At 43.0% G+C, this 10,722-nt stretch overlaps 1 protein-coding gene across 3 annotated transcripts in view; it reads right to left on the reverse strand.

Annotated features, from left to right (window-relative positions):
- ATF7IP2 (activating transcription factor 7 interacting protein 2) overlaps positions 1-4,413 on the reverse strand; it is a 60,245-nt gene extending 55,832 nt beyond the window's left edge. Inside the window, exon 1 of one of the 3 annotated variants that reach the window (XM_058710213.1) lies at positions 4,320-4,413. The gene's annotated coding sequence lies outside the window, so the exon portion shown is untranslated. Of the gene's footprint in view, positions 1-2,955; positions 3,071-3,973; positions 4,281-4,319 lie in introns of those variants that run through there. The other 2 variants (XM_058710212.1, XM_058710214.1) reach the window with 2 other exon arrangements.
- Positions 4,414-10,722: the final 6,309 nt, after the last annotated feature.

Raw genomic sequence — 10,722 nt, forward strand, 5'->3', positions numbered from 1 at the left:
TTCTTGATATTAGTGATGTGGGGTTTTTTTCCCCCACTTCATCATTTTTACTGGAAATCTATCTATTGAATCAATACTGACAAAGCACTGACTTTTGGCTTTGTTGACCCTCTATTGTATGTAGTGTTCATTTCCTGTTGGCATAATTCCATTTTCTTCAGGCTTGATTTGTTGCTCTTTTTCCAGCTTGAGATAAAAACTCAGATCTTTCATTTTCAGCTGCTTTCCCCTCTTCACTTTTTGCATCTAAAGCTTTAAAATTTTTCTCTAGTTCTGCTTCAGTTGAGTCCCATACATTTTGATAAACCCACTCTCAATTTTATCATTTGGTTCAAAATATTTCCAATTGTCATTAGAATTTCTTCTAGGATCTGTGGATGATTTCGAAACATTAATTTCCATGCAATTTGCAGATTCTCTATTTATATTTTTGTTGAAAGTTAGCTTAATTGCACCAGAGTCAGAGAATATCTTCCAAAATGACTATCTTCCAAATGGTATTTGTTGAGGCTAGCTTCATCGTCAATTTTTCCAAAAGCTCCATATATACTTGAGCAGAACCTGTATTCTAACACTGTTGAGTACAATGTTGTTATATGTAAATGCCAACTAGTTCAGATGTTCTTAGTTGTACTGTTCACAACCTTCCAGCTATTAAAAACACTGGATTTGTGCACTTCTTTTGATTTAATCATTGTTTTCTTTATATAGTTTGAAGCTGTTAAGTACATACTGATTTATTCTCTCTATTCCTGGTGATGAATTGGTTTTCATTACAAAATCTCTTGCAATGCTTCTTGCTGCAAAAGTATCTTAATACATTATCAACGGTAAATAAATGTCAATCGTATTTTTTTTTAAATCCACTGAACCAAATATGTACCTTCCCTTTACTAACAGTAAAACTTAGAAACCAACCAACCTGAGCTAGGTTATGTAATTTGTTCAAGGAAACATAGTTCAGAGCCAGAATTTAATCTTAGGATCTTAAGATTCAAGGAAATCTTGTATCACAAGTACAAATCAGATTAGGAATTATGAAGGGACAGGGTTATCTTCAGGGCTATACAATGGTCAACAAATTGACAAAACTTGACCAATTTGTGACAGGTGATTATCTGATAATGAGCATGAACTAATTACTACTCTAAGTGTGGTCCATGGACCAGCTGCACCAGCCACTTTCTAAGTGCTAGCAGAATTTTACTTTTAAAAACTTTCATCAATGTAATGCCCTAAAATCAAACAGTTATAAAGTGCTCATAATGAAATGTAGTTGCTCGTCAGCACTCCTTAATGCCCGGTGGCAATCAATTTTAATCAATTTAACAACCTGTTTTTCAGTATTTTTAAATATCTTTACACTAGTTATCTCCTGAGTTACAAATTCTAGTAATTATCAATTCCTATATATTTACAAATTAGATTTAGCTGTTTTCTACACCCTACACATCTTTTTTTTCTTAAAATCACATCTGTAGCTAACCCAATACATTGTTATAGACAAGTATTTTCTATATAACCAATAGATCATCGCTGTCAGCATGGGGCCTCATGTGGGGCTGGAACTCATGAGGCATGAGATCATGCCCTGAGCCCAAACCAAGAGTTAAATGCTTAGCCTACTGAGCCACTCAGGCACCTGTATGTCATGTTTAAAGATCACATCTTCAAAAATGCCTTCCCTTGGGGCACTTGGGTAGCTCAGTCGGTTAAGCATCAAACTCTAGGTTTCCTCTCAAGTCATGATCTCATGGTTCAGGAGTTCAATACCTGTGTTAGGCTGTGCACTGAGAGCACAGAGCCTGCTTGGGATTCTCTGTCTCCCTCTCTGCCCCTCCCCCACTCGGGCTTGCTCTGTCAGAAAAAAAATTAAAAAAGCCTTCTCCCAAGATAACAACTTTCTTCTCTGAAGATGCCATTACATATATTTTCAGTTATGAGCTTTGAGGTCAGAGGTGTATCTTATTTACTTTTATATCCTCAGGAAGGTAGCTTTCATATAGCTTTAAAAAATGCTGCTTAAATGTATACTTCTAAAAATTAATCCAAAAAGTCAACCAGGGTTAGTCTTTCTTTAAGTACCCAAACAGGCCTCAGCAATTTTTGCCATTGGGAGCTCATAAGCTACTTATCAGCAGCACTATATACAGTAGTCTCTACATTTACCAGATCAGTCTATGAACATCCCTGTATCCCAAGAAATTTTATCAGGAATTCAAAAATTCAAACTAATCTGATCATCTCCCCTACCCACAGAGTCATAGTTAGTTCTCTCCAAATATCGCCGGACTACAATCTTTTCTTTCCCACTCAGACTGGTAAAGCTGAAGGGCAAGAAGCTACCGGAGCCTACGATAATGCATTTTAAAGGTATGGGTTGGGGAACCTGGGTGGCTCAGTCGGTTGAGCGTCCGACTTCGGGTCGGGTCATGATCTCACTGTTCGTGGGTTCGAGCCCCGCGCCAGGCTCTGTGCTGACAGCTCAGAGCCTGGAGCCTGCTTCACATTCTGTGTCTCCCTCTCTGCCCCTTCCCTGCTCATGCTGTGTCTCTGTCTCAAAATAAACATTAAAAAAAAATAATAAAAATAAAGGTATGGGTCAAAGTTTAATTAAAACTCAGAGAAAAGAATATTTAAATGATGTAAGAATAGGAGACAGAAAAGAACAGAATACAGTTCTTTTTTATATTTAATATCTCAATGAGAACACTTGTACATTTAAAGTTATAAAGTTTGTTTTTATTACTAACAACTATCCAATGTATTACTTAAAATCTGATTACATGAAATGAAATAAATCTTCCCACACCCACGATGATAGAATTACATGATATCCACAAGAATTTTCACACCAGAATTCAAGATACTAACTAGTAAGGAGATAACAGTGGGCTGAAAGCTGAGGTATGTACAAGTCAATAAGGTAAACAGAGCAGAAAATTCAAGATGTACCTAGACACACCAGTTCTTAAAAGACACAAATCGTTTCCAATAAGACACTGTTCCTGCATTTCTGTTGAGGCATAATCTTAGGATGTGGTCTGTGCAAATCTGCAGATAAAGCTGAGATAGGGAAAACCGAAGTGAAGGACACACGACCAAGGCATACTTCACAAAAGATGAATTCAGGGCCATCAATCTTTGATTCAGAGGCTGCATTTCTGCATTTTCAATAGCTCTCCTGTGACACCTTGACCTTGACCCTGACCTATCTTGACCTTGACTGTTCTTCACCGTTTGTTTTGCAAGTAAGTAGGCTGCTGGTCCGTTTGCTGGCTACAAATAAACGCGTGACAGGATTGTCACGAAAAGCCTTATTAAATCCCAACCTGGAGTTAACAGTCTCTGTACGTGGACAGGACGCAAATTCTTCCAACGTTTTACTTCCACGGGGTTGGAGTTATTCGGTCCGCTTCTCTTTCTAGATCTTGGCCACACAGAAGTCTTCAGGGCAGCGCAGACTAGCTTGTCCCAGAGCCAACAACAGGTGCCGACTCCTAACGTCAGAAGCGTCGTCGTCAACAGTCACGCGCACAAGTCGGAGAAGTCAAGTTTTCCAAGGACAGCCAGGCTGGGGTCCGAGAGGCAACGCAAACTAACCGCCTCCTCTCTCTACCGTGCACATCCTTGGACTTGGCCAAAATGGGGGAGAGAGAGCAGGTCAGGCGGCGGCACGAAGAAGAAAACGGCCTCTGATACGAAAATATGTACATATACATTTGTAAGCGCTCCCAAAAGCCAGAGCGCCTGCGTGGGAGGGAGACCCATCTCCGCGAAGACTCGGCTGCAGGATCCCTGGCGCCGCTAAGCTCAACAGGTGTCCGGCACACGTGTGCGCGCCAGGCCCCGGGCTCACTTCCCAACGCCACGTCTCGACGCCAGTCTCCCCGCCGCCTGGGGAGCCGCGCCGGCGCCAGCCTTCCCCCGCGGCCGCTAAAGTAGTCCGGCCGGGCCTCGACCCCGTACTTACTCGGAAGGATAAAACCCCGCGGCCGACGCGGTGCCCCTCCGCAGCCGCCACTCCCACCCACGCGGGGCGCCTCAGCCGCCGAGCGCACACCGCTGTCGCCTCCCGCGCCGCCCGCCAGGGAAGCGCCGCGGACGCGTGCTCTCGCCCGTTGCGGGCGTCCTCCCGACCCCGTCGGAGCCCCGGCCACTCCGCGGGGGCCTCTCGCTCGGCCCCGCCGCCGCTGTCGCCCTGCTAGCGAGGCGTCCCCGGGCAACTGCGCCGACCCTCAGAGAGGCGCGCGGCGCCGCGCAACCGCCGACCCGGCCAACCGCCGCTCGCGCGGGGCTCCCGCCCGGTCCCAACGTACCTACGGCGGCTCCCCACCGGCCGCTTTCCTCAACGGGAGCTCAAGGAACAGTAACCGCCGCGCACAATAACTCTCCCGCGCGGACCTCGGGGGTAAGTCTGCCCGCCCCCGCCCCCGCCGGACTCCGGGCCAATGGCAGCGCGAGCGTGCCGTGGCCCGGCCAATCAGGGGCGCCCGGGTGGAGTGGGCGGGGCGAGAGGGGGCGGTGGCAGGGAAGTGGAAGTCGGCGGCGGGGTGCCTCTGGGTTGGAGCGCCGGTTCGCGTCGGGCGGTGGTGCTCACCGGTCCCGTGGCGGCGCCCTGCGTCCGGGCGGGCGGTCGTTCTGAGTGATTCGCGCGACGCGGTAGTTTTCCGAGAGACGTGACTCCTGAAACTCTTTATAAAAACCGATTGGAATCTTCAAAATGTTGCCTTTAAAGCTTCATTTCTTTGGATGAAGGAGTTTTTGGGCGACTCCTTAAATTTTGCCACCCAGGCGAGAGGACATGGCCCACTTGTGTTTTCTTGAGTTTCCTGAATTATCCCGGCACCCTGTCACCCTGGGCTGCGTTAGATTTCTCCAGGCAGATGATGGCCCTGTTTGTGACTGCTGTGTGTTCGACAGTTCTGAGTGTCCTCTCTGTGCTCGGCGCAGGGAGTGTAACCATCAGTTTTTCCATGACACGTCTCTCATCGCCGAGGGGACAACTGCTTGCCGTGTAGTAGCTACTGGCTACGGGGAAAATGAGGCAAGGACGGAAGTTCTGGAAGCCTGGGTCATGAACGGAATGATACACTTTGACCCAGTGGGTTCCCAAAAATCTGGTCCAGGGGGTGGGTGTCTATTCTATTATAAAAATAGTATTGACATTTCTGTTGGTCTCAGACGTTTCGGTTTTCCAGAAACTTCTAGGAAAGTGTCGTGTTATGTTGCAACAGGTTAAATGCAGAAACAGATACAAGAATCCAACTGTCTTAAGTCAGACATTAAGGAAATTGGCAAAAATGTAAAATAACACCGATCTTTGCACAAGTTTTTATGTTTTGTTTTGGAAAATAATTTTTTGAGAGAGATCGAGAATGGGGGTGGGGAGTGGCAGAGAGAGGGAGACAGAGAGGCTACCCTGACAGAGCCTGATGTGGGGCTTAACTTACAAAAGGTGAGATCATGACCGGAGCCAAAGTTGGACGCTCAACTGACTGAGGCACCCAAGCGCCCCATGTTTTGGAAAACAATTTTTCACATAATTGAAGGGTGTACATAGGGTTGCTGAGAGAAAGAGAGGGTGTAGGAGGCAAGTGAATTGGAGCCAGATAAGGAATATGGACCTAATTCAGTCAACAGCAAATAAGTAGCCTTTAGAAATATCATGTCCATGGGGCGTCTGGGTGGCTCAGTGGGTTGAGCGTCCGACTTCAGCTCAGGTCGTGATCTTGCATCTCTGGCTCTGTGCTGACAGCTCAGAGCCTGGAGCCTGCTTGGGATTCTGTGTCTCCCTCTCTCTCCCCTCCCCACTTATGCTCTGTATCTCTCTGCTTCAGATATAAATAAAGCATTAAAAACATTTACCAAAAAAAAAAAAAAAAAAAGAAATATCATGTCCATTTAGGGAAATAGTATATCGTGTGCCATTTAAAAAAAAAATTTTTTTTAACGTTTATTTATTTTTGAGACAGAGAGAGACAGAGCATGAACGGGGGAGGGTCAGAGAGAGAGACCACAGAATCTGAAACAGGCTCCAGGCTCTGAACTGTCAGCACAGGGCCCGACACGGGGCTCGAACTCACAGACCGCGAGATCATGACCTGAGCCGAAGCCGGACGCTTAACTGACTGAGCCATCCAGGCGTCCCCCATTTTTTTTTTTTAAAGTAAGCTCTATGCCCAACATGGGGCTCGAATTCATGACCTCAAGATCAAGAGGTGCATGCTCTCCTGGTGAGCCCACTGAACTTCTGACTTCTACAACTATGACACAATAAGTGAGTGTTGTTTTAAGCCCCTAAGTTTGTAGTAATTGGTTATGGCAACAACAGAAAATAAATACTAGCATTCTCATACCCCTCTCAGCAATCTCAAAGGCAGGGCTGGAATCCTGGGAGCTACATTTCCTAGATAACCTGTGGCCAGCGTTCTGGATTCATTTACATTTTGCCCAGTGGATGCACGTCCTGAGATTTGGAAAGTAGAAGAAACACAAATTAGCATTCTGTGTTTTTTCACTTTGGCTTTGGCTCTCTTCACAGCCAGTCCCTGCAGTGACATAAGGCAGCTGGGACAATCAACAGTGGTTTTTCTGAACTTTTCCAGCAGCAGCAACTTCCCTATGCTCTGGATCACAGAAGCAGTGACACAAGTGAAAACTAACGTGACAGTAACTCCTCTAGCCCTTCCAAAGTCTTTTAAAGTACATATTCTCTGTACCAAATACCGTTATGCTTGAAACATCTGGAGTGCTTTCTATTTTCATGATTGTACACTAATCAGTGGACTTCTCCATGACTCAGTTTCCTCATCTGTGAAATGAAATTACCTGTAATACAAGGAACATAGTACAAAATGATGTCTTAGGGTTGCCTGGGTGGCTCAGTTGGTTGAGCATCTGACTCTTGATTTTGGTTTAGGTCATGATCACAGTGTCATGGGATCCACCCCCATGTTGGGCTCCGTGCTGAGCATGGAATGGAACTTGCTTGGGATTTTCTCTCTCTCCCTCTGCCCTTCTCCGCTACTTGCATTCTCTCTCTTTCTCTTTACAAAAAAAAAAAAAAACAAACAAAAACAAAAAAGGAAACCTCTTTTTCTCTACCAAAAAAAAAAAAAAAAAAAAAAGTAACCTCTAAGAAAAAGAAAGTAACCTTTTAGAATTATTGCATGGATTAAATTACTTGGATTAAAAATCCATTTAAAGTGCTTAATAGAGCATTTAACACACAGCGAGTGCTCAATAAATGTTTATTATTATTTTTTCCAAAGGGCTCTTTATGTGGTCACCAAATGGGCACTACCAAAAAGCCAGTTTATTCTGCCTTTTTCCTCTCATCCACATTCCTACCTTGAAAACATTGGGGGGCACCTGGGTGGTTCAGTTGGTTGAGTGCCTGACTCTTCACTTTGGCTCAGGTCATGATCTCATAGTTGTGAGACTGATCTCAGGGTTGGGCTCCATGCTGAGCGCAGAGCCTCCTAGGGATTCTCTGTCTCCTTCTCTCTCTGCCCCTCCCTGGCTTGCTCTGTCTCACAATAAATGAAAATAAACATTAAAAACAAAGAAACGTACACCCTGGGGTGTCTGGCTGGTTCCATCATAGAACAGGCTGCAACCGTTTTTTAAATTAATTTATTTAGAGAGGGGAGAGGGAGAGAGAGAGACCCCAAGTCTGCTCAGCCCTGTCAACTTGGAGCCTGACTCCAGGCTTGAACTTGTAAACCATGAGATCATGACCTGAGCTGAAATCAAGAGTTGGACACTCAACTGACTGAGCCACGCAGCCACCCTGAGAAACTGCAACTCTTGATTTCAGGACTGTGGGTTCAAGTCCTATGTTGGGTGTAGAGATTACTTTTAAAAAATCTTAAAAAAAAAACCCATCCACATTGTCACTACTTTATGTATTGGGGAGTTTTAGCAGCCACAAAGTACTTTACAACATAAGAAGTCAGGATTATATATAGCACTCAGCACTGTCAACTGTGAAAAATAACTCTGAAGTTAAGCAATTTATTATTATCTTGAATATATGTATTTTTACTATGAGTATCATGATGGTCATTTTTTATATGTCAACTTGGCAAGGCTCTGTGCCCAGTTGTTTGGTCAAATACTATTCTAGATGTTGCTGTGAATATATTTTGTAAATTTAATGACAGCTACAAATCAGTTGACTTTAAAGTCAATGTGTAAAAATGAAATTTGTGTATACATACAGGGGGAGGGAAGGAGCTGTATAAGAGCAAAGTTTCTGTATGCTATTGAAGTTAAGGTGGTATAAATACAAAATAGGTTGTAATAGGTTGAAGTGTCTAATTGTAATCCCTTAGGGTAACCAGTAAGAAAAAAACTTTTAAAATTTTCACAGCAAAAGAAATGAGAATGGAATAAAAATGGTACACCATAAAAAAAAAAAAAGTCATGTGAACACCAAAGAAGGATGTAATGGAAAAATTGAATAATAACAAGAAAAAAAGTAGCAAATTGAGAGCATTAAGATTTTCCTTATCAGTAGCTATTTTAAATGTAAATGGATTCAACTTTCTTCAAAAGTAGTGTTAGATTGACAGATTAAAAAACAACAGCAAGAACCATGGTCCCACTATATGCCTTCTGTACACAACTCAGCTGAGATCTAAAGGCAAGTAGGTTGAAAATAGATAAAAATAGATATTGCATGCAAACAGTAACCTAAAGAGAAGTGAGGTGGCTGTAATAATTTCAGACAAAAGAGATTTATAGTCCAAAACTATTGCAAGAGACATAGAAGGACATTATATATTGATAAAAGGTCAATGTATCAAGAAATACAATAGTCATAAACATATTCACACCTCACAACAGAGCTAAAAAATACATGAAGCAAAAATGACCAGTACGGAGGGAGAAATAGATAATTCTACAACAATCCTCGGAGTGGTTAATACCCCACTTTTAACAGTGAATAGAACAACGGAAAGAATATCAGTAAGGAAACAGAGGACTTGAACAACAATATAAACCAACCAGACCTAACAGACCATTGAAGGATATCCCGTACTAAAACAGCAAAATAAACATTCCCAAGTGCACATGGAACAGTTCTCCATGATAGAGCAGATGTTAGGCCACAATACAAAACTCACGAACGTTTAAAAAGATTGAAATCACACAGGGTATCTCCTCGGGACACAATAAAATAAAACTAGAAATCAGAAACAGAAGGAAAACCAGAAAACACGTGTGGAACTTAACCAACATGTTCTTAAACAACCAATAGGTTGAAGAAGAAATCACAAGAGAAATCAGAATATGCTTTGAGTAAAAATGAAAACACTATATACCAAAATATATGTTTAGGATGCACTGAGCCTGCCAATTCTGAAATTATTCCATTGTTGTCAAAGGTCTTGTTTTCGGGATTCAAGACACATGGGTATCACACTTGAGGGTAGTCATGTGATTAAAAGATGTCCATAGATAGTGCTACAGAATGTAAGGTGTCTTTGATGACAAAGTTTATGGAAACATTTACAGGGTGATAACTATGCAAACAGGCAAAGATAACCAAGTGTTGGTTCCCTGGGCTTCCTCAGTGGTAGTGTGGCTGTTGATGATCAGGCCCAGCTAGAACGGGGATTCTTTAAGGCTTTTCTTTTCCCCTCTCCTTATGGAGCCTCCCTAGAAGGAAGACATACTTATGTATCTGCCTATTTTCCATTTGCTTCTCCTAAGTCTTTGATCTTCAAACAACTCAAAACACTTCTGTTATGTTATGCTTGTCAGTTGGTCGCTAGCACAAACCAACTCAGCACATTCCTGACCATTTACTTGAAGGGATCAAAGGTTAATCTCCGAGGTGCTTATATCAGAAATAGGCTTTAGACCTGAGGTCCGTTTCTGCATAGATTATTACAAGTGTTGTACTACAGTGAGACTTTGCTTTACTATTTGTTTCTATCGTATGAGTTCAAATTTGATTCATTCATTTTTTTTTTTAATGTTAGCATTTATTTATTTTTTTAACATTTTATTTATTTTTGAGACAGGGAGAGACAGAGCATGAACAGGGGAGGGTCAGAGAGAGGGAGACACAGAATCCGAAACCGGCTCCAGGCTCTGAGCTGTCAGCACAGAGCCCGACGCGGGGCTCGAACTCACAGACTGTGAGATCATGACCTGAGCCAAAGTCGGCCGCTTAACCGACTGAGCCACCCAGGCGCCCCTTTTTTTTACTTTTAAAATCAACTTTATGAGGGTGCCTGGGTGGCTCTGTTGGTTGAGCATGTGACTCTGGATTTCAGCTCAGGTCATGTTCTTGCAGGCTTGAGATCAAGCCCCACATTGGGCTCCATGCTGAGCCTAGAGCCAGCTTGGGATTTTCTCTCTCTCCTGCTCTCTCTGCCTCTCCCCCACCTCTCTCTCTCTCAAAATAAGTAAATCAACATTTAAAAAAAAATTACATAAAATACACACATTTCAAGTTACAATGAGTTCTGAGAAATGTAACCACCACCTCAGCTAAGATCACTTCCTTCCCTCAAATTCCCTTGTACCTGTTGCAGTCATCCCCAAACTCTGAACCCCAGTTCCAAGAAACTCCTCATTTGCTTTTGATCAAGATATATTAGTTGCACCTCTTCTATAATTTCATATAAATGGAATTGTACAGTATATCCTCTCATGTTTTTTGTTTAGCATAATGTTTTTGAGATTCATCCATGTTGCTGTGTG

The sequence above is a fragment of the Neofelis nebulosa genome, chromosome 18 (genome assembly GCF_028018385.1).
Source record: "Neofelis nebulosa isolate mNeoNeb1 chromosome 18, mNeoNeb1.pri, whole genome shotgun sequence".
Taxonomy (NCBI): domain Eukaryota; kingdom Metazoa; phylum Chordata; class Mammalia; order Carnivora; family Felidae; genus Neofelis; species Neofelis nebulosa.